This window comes from Bison bison, unplaced genomic scaffold (genome assembly GCF_000754665.1).
Source record: "Bison bison bison isolate TAMUID 2011002044 unplaced genomic scaffold, Bison_UMD1.0 scf7180017864181, whole genome shotgun sequence".
Classification (NCBI taxonomy): Eukaryota; Metazoa; Chordata; class Mammalia; order Artiodactyla; family Bovidae; genus Bison; species Bison bison.
This window is the reverse complement of record NW_011494753.1, coordinates 13,006,308-13,020,114: the sequence shown is the minus strand read 5'-3', so window position 1 is coordinate 13,020,114 and position 13,807 is coordinate 13,006,308.

Below are 13,807 nucleotides of genomic sequence, written 5' to 3'. Positions count from 1 at the left end.
TAATAGCCAAAAAATGGAAAGAAATGCAGAGGAAATAAGTATTTCTCTGTTTTTATAAATATTGCATTTAAATAGCATAAGAAAGCTAACATGCTATAAAAGATAGAATACTGATGTAAAGACTTATTTGTTAAAAATGAGGATTATTAAAGCAGTAGTTATATGCATTCAGTGGATGTGACTCTCTCCTTTTAGGAGAAGTATATAATTTAATACACTTTCAAAATATATTTATATTGTTAATTACATTACCCTCATTAAGGAGAGTCACTGAAGTACAAAAAAATTGGAATTAACTTTTAACATATGTTTACAAATGAATTCCTCATATGGATCACAAATGTTATATAGACTCATATTTACCCTAAATTTATCAAGTATTTGCATTTTCTGATTATAGCTATATAGGATAGTTATAGATTTGCATTCTCAAGGATATTTTATTATAAATCATAATCATCCATTCTACCAAAAATAAATGAGAAATAGCAAATAACTACAAAGATAAAAGACTAGAGAGATATTAAAGGAAAAAGAATAAAAATGTTCCTAGATTTGTATTAAATTTTTAATTCTGCGCTTACTGCTGATTTAAAACAATGGGAGTCAGTACACCTGCAGTGTGAGTTCAGGGTTACTATGTGTTAACTTGGATTATAAAAGAGGCCAGGATAGGAAAATCATAAACTGGCAACACAATGCTTCTGATTGGGTCATAGTTTTACCACACTGTGTACAAAATACAATTTTCATGGTTCATTGCAACACAATGCTAATTGAGCTCAGTCCTGATGGGTGGTTCAGAGACTAGACTAGTATATTTCTGAGAATATTAAGTTCAGTCGCTCCTCTTCTTCCACCAGCAGGCATAGCAAAGCCTAGCAGAAGGCAATTACTACATTCCTCCATCAGATTTCTCTTGGTGCATACATTACCTGGTGCAAAGACTAGTGGCTCCTATTGACTCACTTTGATAGTCTGTCTAAAAGTGGTTTATATTAAAGTGTTAGAAATGACTTCCATGTTGATCTGGTTTAAATATGCTCTTACATTTCAAGAGTTTATAATATAAAGAATTCTTCACAAATTGACAACCTTGTACCAAGTACATTCTTTAGGGTGGTACTAAAGAATGGGTAGAACTAAAGAATGTGCTAACCATCGGACAATTGCACTGATCTCCCATATTAGTAAGGTAAAGCTTAAAATCTTGCATGCTAGGCTTTGGAATTATGCAAGCCAAGAACTTTCAGATGTCCAAGCTGGGTTTAGAAAAGGAAGAGGACCCAGAGATCAAATTGCCAACATTTGCAGGATCATTGAGAAAGCTAGGGAATTTCAGAAAAATATGTACCTCTGTTTCATTGACTACACCAAAGCCTTTGACTGTGTGAATCATAACAAACTGTGGAAAGCTCTTAAAGAAACAGAAGTATCAGACCATCTTACCTGTCTCCTGAAAAACTTGTATGTGGGTCAAGAAGCAACAGAATCCTGTATGGAATGACTGATTGGTTCAAGATGGAGAAAGGAGTACGACACGGCTATCTGCTGTCACCCTGTTTTTTTAACCTATAAGCTGAGCACATCATGAGAATGCCAGGCTGGATGAGTTACAAGCTGGTATCAAGATAGGTGGGAGAAGCACCAACAATCTCAGATATGCAGATGATACCACTCTAATGGCAGAAAGCGAAGAGGAACTAAGGAGCCTCTTGATGAGGGTGAAGGAGGAGAGTGAAAGAACTAGCTTAAAACTAAATGTTTAGAAAAACTAAGATCATGGCATCCAGCCCCATTGCTTTATGGCAAATAGAAGGGGGAAAGGTAGAAATAGTGACAGATTTCCTCTTCCTGGGCTCTAAAACCATTGCAGATGGTGACTGCAGCCATGAAATCAAAAGAAAATTGCTTCTTGACAGGAAAGCTGTGACAAATCCACATAGTGTGTTGAAAAGCAGAGACATTACTCTGCCAACAAAGGTCCATATAGTCAAGGCTATGGGCTTCCCAATGTTCACATATGGTTGTAAGAGCTGGACTGTAAAGAAGGCAGAGCACCGAAGAATTGATGCCTTGGAACTATGGTGCTGGAGAAGATTCCTGAGAGTCTCCTGGACAAACTAGTCAATCTCAAAGGAAATCAATCCTGAATACTTGGAAGGACTGATGCTGAATCTGAAACTCCAGTATTTTGGTTATCTGATGCAAACAGCTGACTCATTGGAAAGTTCCTGATGCTGGGAATGATTGAGGGCAGAAGGAGAAGAGGGTATCAGAGGATAAAATGACTGGATGGCATCACTGATACAATGAACATGAACTTGCGAAAATTCTGGGAGATGATGAGGGACATGAAGCCTGGAAAGCTGCAATCCGTGGGGTTGCAAGAGTTGGACACAACTGGATGACTGAACAACAAAAACAGAGCACATTCAGTTCTGTAAAGATGCCTAATTTTTTGCTGTTGGAAAGCTCAAATGATTATAAAATCTTAATATATTCATCATTACAAAATTAAACATTGTTTCATGTTTGCCTTCTGAAGAAATACTGAGAATTTGCTTCTGTATTTGACAAGTCACACAATATTTCAGATTCTGTGAATGGGCTTCCCTTGTGGCTCAGCTGGTAAAGAATCCATCTGCAATGTGGGAGACTTGGGTTCGATCCCTGGGTTGGGAAGATCCCCTGATGAAGGGAACATCTACCTACTCCAATATTGTGACCTGGAGAATTCCATGGACTGTGTAGTCCATGGGGTCAGAAAGAGTAGGACACAAGTGAGCAACTTTCACCCATGGTAGCTATAGTTTTGCTCCTCCACCTACTTCTTCATCTTGCATTTCTTTTAACATTTTCCTTGGAGATCATATCTTGATGCTAGGTAGTATAGACCAGGCTTTTTCAAGCTCAGCACTATTGACATTTCAGGCCAGAAATTACACATTGTTGGACAGTGTTCTGTGTATTATATAAAGTTTGGCAGCATCCATGTCCTCTAACCACTAGATTCCAGTACCCACCTCTCCCCTTTGATGACAACCAAACACTTCTCCAGATACTGCCAAATGTCCCTTGACAAGGTAATCACAGAGCATGCTTCCCCAAACCACACAAAAAGAATTCCTTGTCATCAGGAGAATTCATGGCGAACTCCATTTGGGTTGATAATGTCTGTGACTGACATCATCAGCTTTGTCCCCCAAATTATTGTTTTATATTTATTAAGAGAAGTATGATTGGTAGGAATATGTTGGAAAAAATTTCCCAATTTCCTAAGCAGATAGGAGAAGAAGTTGTGGCAAATGTAAAGCAAATAGGAAGTACTAGGTGATGCTTCTAGGAAAGCCTTTTGAAAGGAAATTGTCCAGCATCATTTGTCCTGTTCCTGGTGTACTTCCTACCTAGGCTATAAGTACAGTGTTAAGTTTTAGAAGCCATGAGGACTAAGAAAGACTCTAAAATATTGGAGAAAGAAGATTTAGAAAACCTAGGCCCTTGATCATGTCCTTGGCTTATTCTTGCATCAGCCCAGAACTAGCTATTCCAGATATCTTGTTGGCAGGATGAATAGTGGAAGGGAGTGTTTTGTTTTGTTTTGTTTTGTTTTTAATCCAGTACTTGGCTTAAGGAAAAAGTAAAACAGATGTCCATATTACAACTATCCCAAGCCTCTTCTCATGTTTAAGATGTTTTTATATATACTTATTTACAGTCAACTGGAGAAGGGAATGGCAAACCACTTCAGTATTCTTGCCTTGAGAACCCCATGAACAGTATGAAAAGGCAAAAAATAGGACACTGAAAGATGAACTCCCCAGGTCAGTAGGTGCCCAATATGCTACTGGAGATCAGTGGAGAAATAACTCCAGAAAGAATGAAAGGATGGAGCCAAAGCAAAAACAATACCCAGCTGTGCATGTGACTGGTGATAGAAACAAGGTCCGATGCTGTAAAGAGCAATATTGCATCGGAACCTGGAATGTTAGGTCCATGAATCAAGGCAAATTGGAAGTGGTCAAACAGGAGATAGCAAGAGTGAACATTGACATTCTAGGAATCAGTTAACTAAGATGGACTGGAATGGGTGAATTTAACTCAGATAACCATTATATCTACTACTCTGGGCAGGAATTCCTTAGAAGAAATGGAGTAGCCATCATAGTCAACAAGAGTCTGAAATGCAGTACTTGGATGCAATCTTAAAAACAACAGAATGATCTCTGTTCATTTCCAAGGCAAACCATTCTATATCACAGTAACCCAAGTCTATGCCCCAACCAGTAATGCTGAAGAAGCTGAAGTTGAATGGTTCTATGAAGACCTACAAGACCCTCTAGAATTAACACCCCCAAAAGATGTCCTTTTCATTAAGGGGACTGGAATACAAAAGTAGGAAGTCAAGAAACACCTGAAGTAACAGGCAAATTTGGCCTTGGAGTACAGAATGAAGTAGGGCAAAGGCTAATAGAGTTTTGCCAAGAGAACGCACTGGTCATAGCAAACACCCTCTTCCAAAAATACAAGAGAAGACTTTACACATGGACATCACCAGATGGTCAACAATGAAATCAGATTGATTTTATCCTTTGTAGCCAGAGATGGAGAAGCTCTATACAATCAGCAAAAACAAGACCTGGAGCTGACTGTGGCTCAGATAATGAACTCCTTATTGCCAAATTCAGACATAAGTTGAATAAAGTGGGGAAACCACTAGACCATTCAGGTATGACCTAAATCAAATCTCTTATGACTATACAGTGGAAGTGAGAAAAACATTTGAGGGACTAGATCTGATAGACAGAGTGCCTGATGAACTATGGATGGAGGTTCATGACATTGTACAGGAGACAGGGAGCAAGACCATACTCAAGAAAAAGAAATGCAAAAAAGCAAAATGGCTGTCTGAAGAGACCTTACAAATAGCTGTGCAAAGAAGAGAGGTGAAAGGGAAAGGAGAAAAGGAAAGATATACCCATTTGAAGGCAGAGTTCCAAAGAACAGCAAGGAGAGATAAGAAAGCCTTTCTCAGTGACCAGTGGAAAGAAACAGAGGAAAACAATAGAATGGGAAAGACTGGAGATCTCTTCAAAACAATTAGAGATACCAAGGGAACAATTCATGAAAAGATGGGATCAATACAGGATAGAAATGGTATGGTTTAACAGAAGCAGAAGATATTAAGAAGAGGTGGCAAGAATACACAAAAGAACTGTACAAAAAAGATCTTCACAACCCAGATAATCATGAAGGTATGATCACTCACACTTACCTAGAGCCGGACATCCTGAAATGTGAAGTCAAGTGGGCCTTAGGAAGCGTCACTACAAACAAAGCTAGTAGAGATGATGGAATTCCAGTTGCTGCTGCTACTGCTGCTGCTAAGTTGCTTCAGTGGTGTCGGACTCTGTGTGACCCCATAAACAGCAGCCCACCAGGCTTCCTGTCCCTGGGATTCTCCAGGCAAGAACACTGGAGTGGGTTGCCATTTCCTTCTCCAATGCATGAAAGTGAAAAGTCAAAGTGAAGTGGCTCAGTCGTGTCCGACTCTAGCAACCCCATGGACTGCAGCCTACCAGGCTCCTCTATCCATGGGATTTTCTAGGCAAAAGTACTGGAGTGGGGTGCCATTGCCTTCTCCAGAATTCCAGTTAGGTTATTTCAAATCCTAACAGATAATGCTGTGAAAGTGCTGCACTCGATATGTCAGCATATATGGAAAAGTCAGCAGTGGCCACAGGGCTGGAAAAGGTCAGTTTTCATTCCAATCCCAAAGAAAGGCAATGCCAAAGAATGCTCAAACTACCGCACAATTGCACTCATCTCACACGCTAGTAAACTAATGCTCAAAATTCTCCAAGCCAGGCTTCAGCAATACGTGAACCATGAACTTCCAGATGTTCAAGCTGGTTTCAAGAAAAGGCAGAGAAACCAGAGATTAAATTATGAACATCTGCTGGATCAGTGAAAAAGCAAGAGAGTTCCAAAAAAACATCTATTTCTGCTTTATTGACTATGCCAAAGCCTTTGACTCTGTGGATCATAATAAACTGTGTAAAATTCTTCAAGAGATGGGAATACCAGACCACCTGACCTGCCTCTTGAGAAACATATATGCAGGTCAGGAAGCAACAGTTAGAACTGGACATGGAACAACAGACTGGTTCCAAATAGGAAAAGGAGTATGTCAAAGCCATATATTGTCACACTGCTTATTTAACTTAAATGCAGAGTACATCATGAGACATGCTGGGCTGGATGAAGCACAAGCTGGAATCAAGATTGCTGGAAGAAATATCAATTACCTTAAATATGCAGATGACACCACCCTTATGGCAGAGAGTGAAGAAGAACTAAGGAGCCTCGTGATGAAAGTGAAAGAAGAGAGTGAAAAAGTTGGCTTAAAGCTCAACATTCAGAAAACTAAGATCATGGCATCTGGTCCCATCACTTCATGGGAAATAGATGGGGAAACAGTGGAAACAGTGGCTGACTTTATTTTTGGGGGCTCCAAAATCACTGTAGATGGTGATTGCAGTCATGAAATTAAAAGATCCTTACTCCTTGGAGGGAAAGTTATGACCAACCTAGATAGCATATTAAAAAGTAGAGATATTACTTTGCCAACAAAGGTCCATCTAGTCAAGGCTATGGTTTTTCCAGTAGTCATGTATGGATGTGAAATTTGGACTATAAAGAAAGCTGAGCACAGAAGAATTGATGCTTTTGAACTGTGGTGTTGGAGAAGACTCTTGAGAGTCCCTTGGACTGCAAGGAGATCCAACCAGTCCATCCTGAAGGAGATCAGTCCCTGGTGTTCATTGGAAGGACTGATGTTGAAGCTGAAACTCCAATAGTTTGTCCACCTGATGTGAACAGCTGGCTCATTGAAAAGACCCTGATGCTGGGAAAGATTGAGGGTAGGAGAAGAAGGGGATGACAGAGGATGAGATGGTTGAATGGCATCACCATCCCAATGGACATGAGTTTGAGTGAACTCTAGAAGTTGGTAATGAACAGGGAGGCCTGGCATGCTGCGGTTCATGGGGTTGCAAAGAGTCAGACACAACTGAGCTACTGAACTGAACTGAATTGTTTTTCAGTCATTCCACATTTATCCTGTGTCACTTATAAGGAAGGTATTCTACTCAGTCCAAAATAGAAGGATATAAACAAACAATATACTCCTTCAGGGAATTTCTTAGGATAAGGAAAACAGTTTTATGGGACTGCTTATTGTTATTGTTCAGTTGCTAAGTCATGTCCAACTCTTTTGCTACCCCATGGACAGCAGCCCTCCAGGCTCCAGTGTCCATGGGATTTCCCAGACAAGAATACTGGAGTGGGTTTCCATTTGCTTCTCCAGGGGATCTTCTCAACCCAGGAGTCAAACCCACTCTCCTGCATTGGCAGAAGTATTCTTTACCATTAAGCCACGAGGAATTGCTACCATCTGCACCGAAGAATTGATGCTTTTGAACTTCAGTGTTGAAGAAGACTCTTGAGAGTCCCTTGGACTGCAAGGAGATCCAACCAGTCCATTCTAAAGATCAGCCCTGCGTGTTCTTTGGAAGGAATGATGCTGAGGCTGAAAATCCAATACTTTGGCCACTTCATGCGAAAAGTTGACTCATTGGAAAAGACTCTGATGCTGGGAGGGATTGTGGGCAGGAGGAGAAGGGGACGACAGAGGATGAGATGGCTGGATGGCATCACCGACTCGATGGACGTGAGTTTGAGTGAACTCCGGGAGTTGGTGATGGACAGGGAGGCCTGGCGTGCTGCGATTCATGGGATCGCAAAGAGTCGGACACGACTGAGCAACTGAACTGAACTGAACTGTTATAATCATGTGCAAATTATCAGGAGAAGAAAAGTATTAGACAGGATAGATGATGAACTTCAATAAGAAAGATGAAAAACAGTAATAATAAAACAATAATAAAATGTCAACATTGAATCATTCAAAGTGTATGATAAAAACAGGAGTGGCTGTTACCAGAAAATTCATAATTTTAAATCTGTGACCTCACCATCATATATAAAAGGAAATAAAACAAAACCTAAGTTTAAATGTTCCCATATTGACTGTTGGCTATACGTTTGATTGGTCTTTAACTGTACAGGCATATATGTCAAAGACTAGAGTATTTTTAAGTGCCATTAGGTTCAATTTGTTATTGTTGTTTCATGAGAATTTATATCTTCACCTCCAAAAAACTTTGCTAAAAAACCAACAAATGTTGAGAAACCAACAGATATGCTGTTTGGATAAAGCTTTCTACTAAAGAATCCCTGACACATGTGTGGGTGCTCTCCTGACTTCCCTGTGCATATCTTACTGATTGCATTCCACTCACTCCCATCAGCAGATTTGCTTCACGAACACTAGACTGTGTCATTAGTTATGACTCATCAGTTGTGGCATAATCATATCAATTCGTGCCCAGTGTCTTCTGTCCTCATTTAAATACAAATTTTTCTTCTATTGCCAAGCTATCAAATATGTTTTATTCACTGAGTCTTGTAATAAAATGTGAAACAGCACAGTCTGCACTCAGCAGCAAGATAAAAAAGAAAAAAAAGCAACATCCAAATTACTGAATGCAGTTTTCTGACATATTTCTTGTTTGAAAACCTAACAACTATGCCATCATATATGTATATATATGTATATGCACATATATACATATGTATCTAATTACAGTTAGTAACATGAGTAAAAATTTATGAAAAAAATCAGGAAATTGTCAATCATATCATTTCCCCCCCCCCAGATACTCTGGAATTGATACAGAATGTAATAGGTCCTGATGATTCTCTCGATTAGTAATGCTTGAATTTCTACCTATTAAAGGAAAAGAAACTCCACCCTTTTTAATCTGAAAGTCCAACATACTCTAGTAAGTGGAATTTCTTTATTTGTAATGCTGACAAAGGTCCATCTAGTCAAAGCTATGGTTTTTCCAGTAGTCATGTAAGGATGTGAGAGTTGAACTATAAAGAAAGCTAAACGCTGAAGAATTGATGCTTTTAGTCTTCTGTGGAAATTAATCTTCTATGGAAAAAGGTAATGTAAACCAGATTTTTTTACCTTCTTATAAGAATCTTCAGCAGCAATGAGCATCATTTAAATGTGCATATGTGTATGTATATATGTCTATCCAATAAAATACTACAACCTAAAAAAAAAATTACTGATGATAGGAACAAGCCCAGATCCAAATATTAGGGTTGTCACACTTTAAATGCTTGTGATTCAATAAAGAAACTTAAGGAAACTCTAAGCATAAAATTTTAATCAAAACTAGGGAATAAATAGGCCAAATAGCACTTATATGCAGTAACATACGTTTAGAATTAACTAGAATTAACTAGTAAATAGAATTCCAGAAGGAAACAAGAGATATAATGGGTAATAGTCACTTTTAAACAGATAAAGGCTTAGAAACTTTCTTAAGTGATGAAAAATTTTAAGTCACACATTCAGGAAATAATGCAATGAATCAAGACAAAAACAGAGATACCAATATAGCTCCTAATTTAAAACTAAATAAAACTAATGAAAAAGATTCTATAATAAAAGTTAAAAAAAAAGATTCTATAATAAAAGTAGTTCTAGAAAAAGACACATTACTTACAAAGGAGTGACAATATGATAGAGATGATTTTTCAAAACTTTGTCACACACATGCAAAACTGTAGGTCCCATTTCAATAGAGAATTCTTCAAAATTTAAAGAAAGAAATAAAACCAAGCTTACATGTATTTCCAGAGATAAAAAGGAAATACTTCTTAGTGTGTTTTATGAATCCTGCATAACATTAATTTAGAAACTTGAGAAAGATGTTACAAGAAAAGGCAATTAAAGACCAATCCTTGTTATGAACATAGATGCCAAAATTCTAAATTCTAAATCCAGCAATATATGAACTATCAGAATTGTTGAATTTGCTAAAGAAATGAATATATTTCCATATCCAAAATTTGACATAATTTATCACCTTAGTTGGAGAAGGCAATGGCAACCCACTCCAGTACTCTTGCCTGGAAAATCCCATGGATGGAGGGGCCTGGTGGGCTGCAGTCCATGGGGTCGCTAGGAGTTGGACATGACTGAAGCAGGAAAATTATATGTAATTCTCCATAATTAAAAAACAACAAATTCTAAATGTTACTCATGGTAAAAACTATTAACAAAACTATGAATGAGAAAACAATCCCTAATTTATTGAAGAAATCCCCAATTTATTATTTAGGGAAAGAATTCCTAATTTATTAAATGCTATTATTGCAAATGGCCATAACAATCATCTTCTGTAAAATGACATATTGGTCATTTCCCTCTTAAAACTGGGGACAAGAAAATTATAGCCTCTATTATCAATTTTGTTCAACATTTTACCTGATTATATGGACAGCAAAAAGGCAAGGAGGAAAAAAATGTAAGAACTTTAAAAGAAGAAATGAAACTGTATTTGAATAGAAGATCTTAAATAATCACAAATAAACGATATTAATATATATATATATATACACATACAAAGTAGTTAGCTATAAAATAGAACCATCAATTGTATTTCCATTAACCAAAAAATAAAATTTGAAAAAATTACTGTACTAATATTAGTATAAGAATCAATTATCTAGAAACTAAAGGCAATGGCACCCCACTCCAGTACCCTTGCCTGGAAAATCCCATGGACGGAGGAGCCTGGTGGGTTGCAGTCCATGGGGTCACTAAGAGTTGGACACAACTGAGCAACTTAACTTTCACTTTTCACTTTTATGCATTGGAGAAGGAAATGGCAACCCACTCCAGTGTTCTTGCCTGGAGAATCCCAGGGACAGGGGAGCCTAGTGGGCTGCCGTCTATGGGGTTGCACAGAGTTGGACATGACTAAAGCGACTTAGCAGCAGCAATCTATTAGATACAGTATAACACCTTAAAACAGAAACCTAGAAAGCATTATACAGAAATTTTTGTAAAGCAAGATATCAGTTACCTAGAACAGGATAGGTAGAAATTATCCTAGGAAGAAGTTGAGAGGGATTCTGGATTGTAGTAGCATTTAATTTCCTAATATATGTGATTATTATGTTTACTGTAAAATTCTAGTCTATTTTTCTTTTTATTTTGTGATAGCTATGAAATGCTTATTATGTTCTATTCACCAAGATATATAGTTATTATTTGTGAATATTTTTATATTCATGTGAAATATCAATAGAACATTTATTTTAAAAATAAAATAACAATAAATTTTATTAAACATTCTAGGATTTGTACATTCTATATCTTTTGACATGCCATCTATATTGATTTTATTTGAATGCTTTCTTCAAAAACATTTTCCATATTTTTATGTATCAAGCCAGTTCAGGCTGAATGTGCCTGGGAATATTTTTTTAATATTCTCAGTGTTCTATAGCATTTTACTTGGATATAAACTTCTTCACCAGAGTTGTTTTCCCTCAATACTTGAATAATATCCCATTATCTTCTTGCAACCAGGTTGCAGGTATCAAAACTTGATAGAAAGCTAATTTTCAGTCCATTGTAGGTGATTGACTCTTGTTCTTTTGTTGTTAGAATTTTGTTTTGCTTTAACTTAATTGAAATAACTATAGAAGTCACATCCTTTTAAGAACACACAGAATGCTTTACAAAATAAAATAACCATATGCTGGCTGTAAAGCAAGTCTAAATAGATTTCAAGGTATTTAAATCACTCAGATATGTCCACTGGCCAAAACACCTGGAAACAACTATCATATTTTATTTCTTTGTTTCAAATTCTACAGAGTATAGATGTCTAATTTCTGACAAACGTCATGTAGTGTTAAATTGGTTTAACTCCTTCTGGTCTCTTTGGTCATAGCCTTACAGTTTTTGGTTTTGTTTGCTTTTATTGCTCTTGTTTATTCTTTTGGTGAAAGCCCATTTTTTCCCCCCTCAGATTTTAAGGTTTACTTGTTTCTATTTCTAAAGTATTATTGACATTGATCACGCTAACATATTTAATGATTATATCCATCTCTCATCATTCCCTCAACCTTATGTTAATTTTTTTTCACAGTTGACACTGATGGTTAATTTCTTCCAATGCTTACATTTACTTACTATGCTTTAGAGAATAGTGAGGAAAAAAAAAAAAAACACACACCAAAAGTAGACTAGAAGTTTGCAATTCAGAAATCAAATAATGAGGTCTTTGGAAAAGACAGTAGCTATAAACGTGGGCTTCCCTGGGGTTGCTAGTGGTAAAGAACACACCTGCCAATGCAGGAGACATAAGAGACATGGGTTCGATCCCTGGGTCTGAAAGATCCCCTGGAGGAGGGCACAGCACTCCAGTATTCTTGCCTGGAGAATCCCCAAAGACAGAGAAGCCTGGTGGGCTACAACCCATGGGGTCACACAAGTTGGACATGAGCAACTCTTGTGACTAAACAACACACTTTTCATTGACTTCTACCAATATCATCTAATTATTACTGGGAGGTATTCATATACTTTGACATAATCGTTCTCCAGTTTGTGGGTCATCTGCTTTGTGGCTCTAAGTTGGGGCTAATGGAGACCTCTTCCAAGAGGATTTATGCCACATGCAGTGCCTCCGAGGTTTGTCACAGCCAGAGCCTCTGTCCCTGCAGTGGCCACTGCTGATCCGTGCCTCCTCAGGAGACACTCAAACACTCAAAGGCAGGTCTGGCTCAGTCTGTGGGGTCTGGGGCACACAGGGTTTTGTTTGAGCCCTCTGAGAGTCTTTGGAGGATATGGGGTTTGATTCTAAAAGTGATTTTGCCACTCCTACAATTTTGTTGGGGCTTCTCCTTTGCCCTTGGATATGGGATATCTTCTTTGGTGGGATCCAACATTCTCCTGTCGATGGTCATTCATCAGAGAGTTGCAATTTTGGAGTTCTCATAAGAGAAGATGAGTGCACTTTGACTCTGCCATCTTGACAATCCACTTATGCAGAACAATTATATCAAAGAAGTTATCCCACTGTTGCAAACATTCTAGGGCCCACAACAGATTCCCCAACCTAAGGATCTGGCAAAGGGACTGAGAACCCCAAGGGAATTTGACTTTGAAGTGAAGTGAAGTTGCTCAGTCATGTCTGACTATTTGCAACCCCATGGACTGTAGCCTACCAAGTTCCTCCGTCCATGAGATTCTCAGGCAAGAATACTGACTTTGAAGGCCATGGGAATTTGATTACAGAACTTACACAGGATTGGGGAAAGAGACTCTTGCAGGACATGAACAAAACTATATGTGCACCAGGACCCAGGAGAAAGAAGCAGTGACCCCACAAGAGAATGAGCCAGACTTGCCTGTGAATGTACAGGAGTCTCTGGTGGAGGCATGGGTCTACATGGCCTGCCGTGGGGTCAGGGGCACTGAATATAGCAGTCCTAGGAGCCACGAGGTGTGCTGGAAAAAGTCCTTTTGAAGGAGGTCACCATTACTGCCATTAACGCACTCCTCACCAGAGGATCTTCCCTGGTGGCTCAGATGATAAAGCGTCTGCCTACAATGCGGGAGACCTGGGTTCAATCCCTGGGTCGGGAATATCTCCTGGAGAAGGAAACGGCAACCCACTCCAGTATTCTTGCCTGGAAAATCCCATAGACGGAGGAACCTGGTTAGGCTGCAGTCCATCAGATCAGATCAGATCAGTCGCTCAGTCGTGTCTGACTCTTTGCGACCCCATGAATTGCAGCACGCCAGGCCTCCCTGTCCATCACCAACTCCTGGAGTTCACTCAGACTCATGTCTATCGAGTCAGTGATG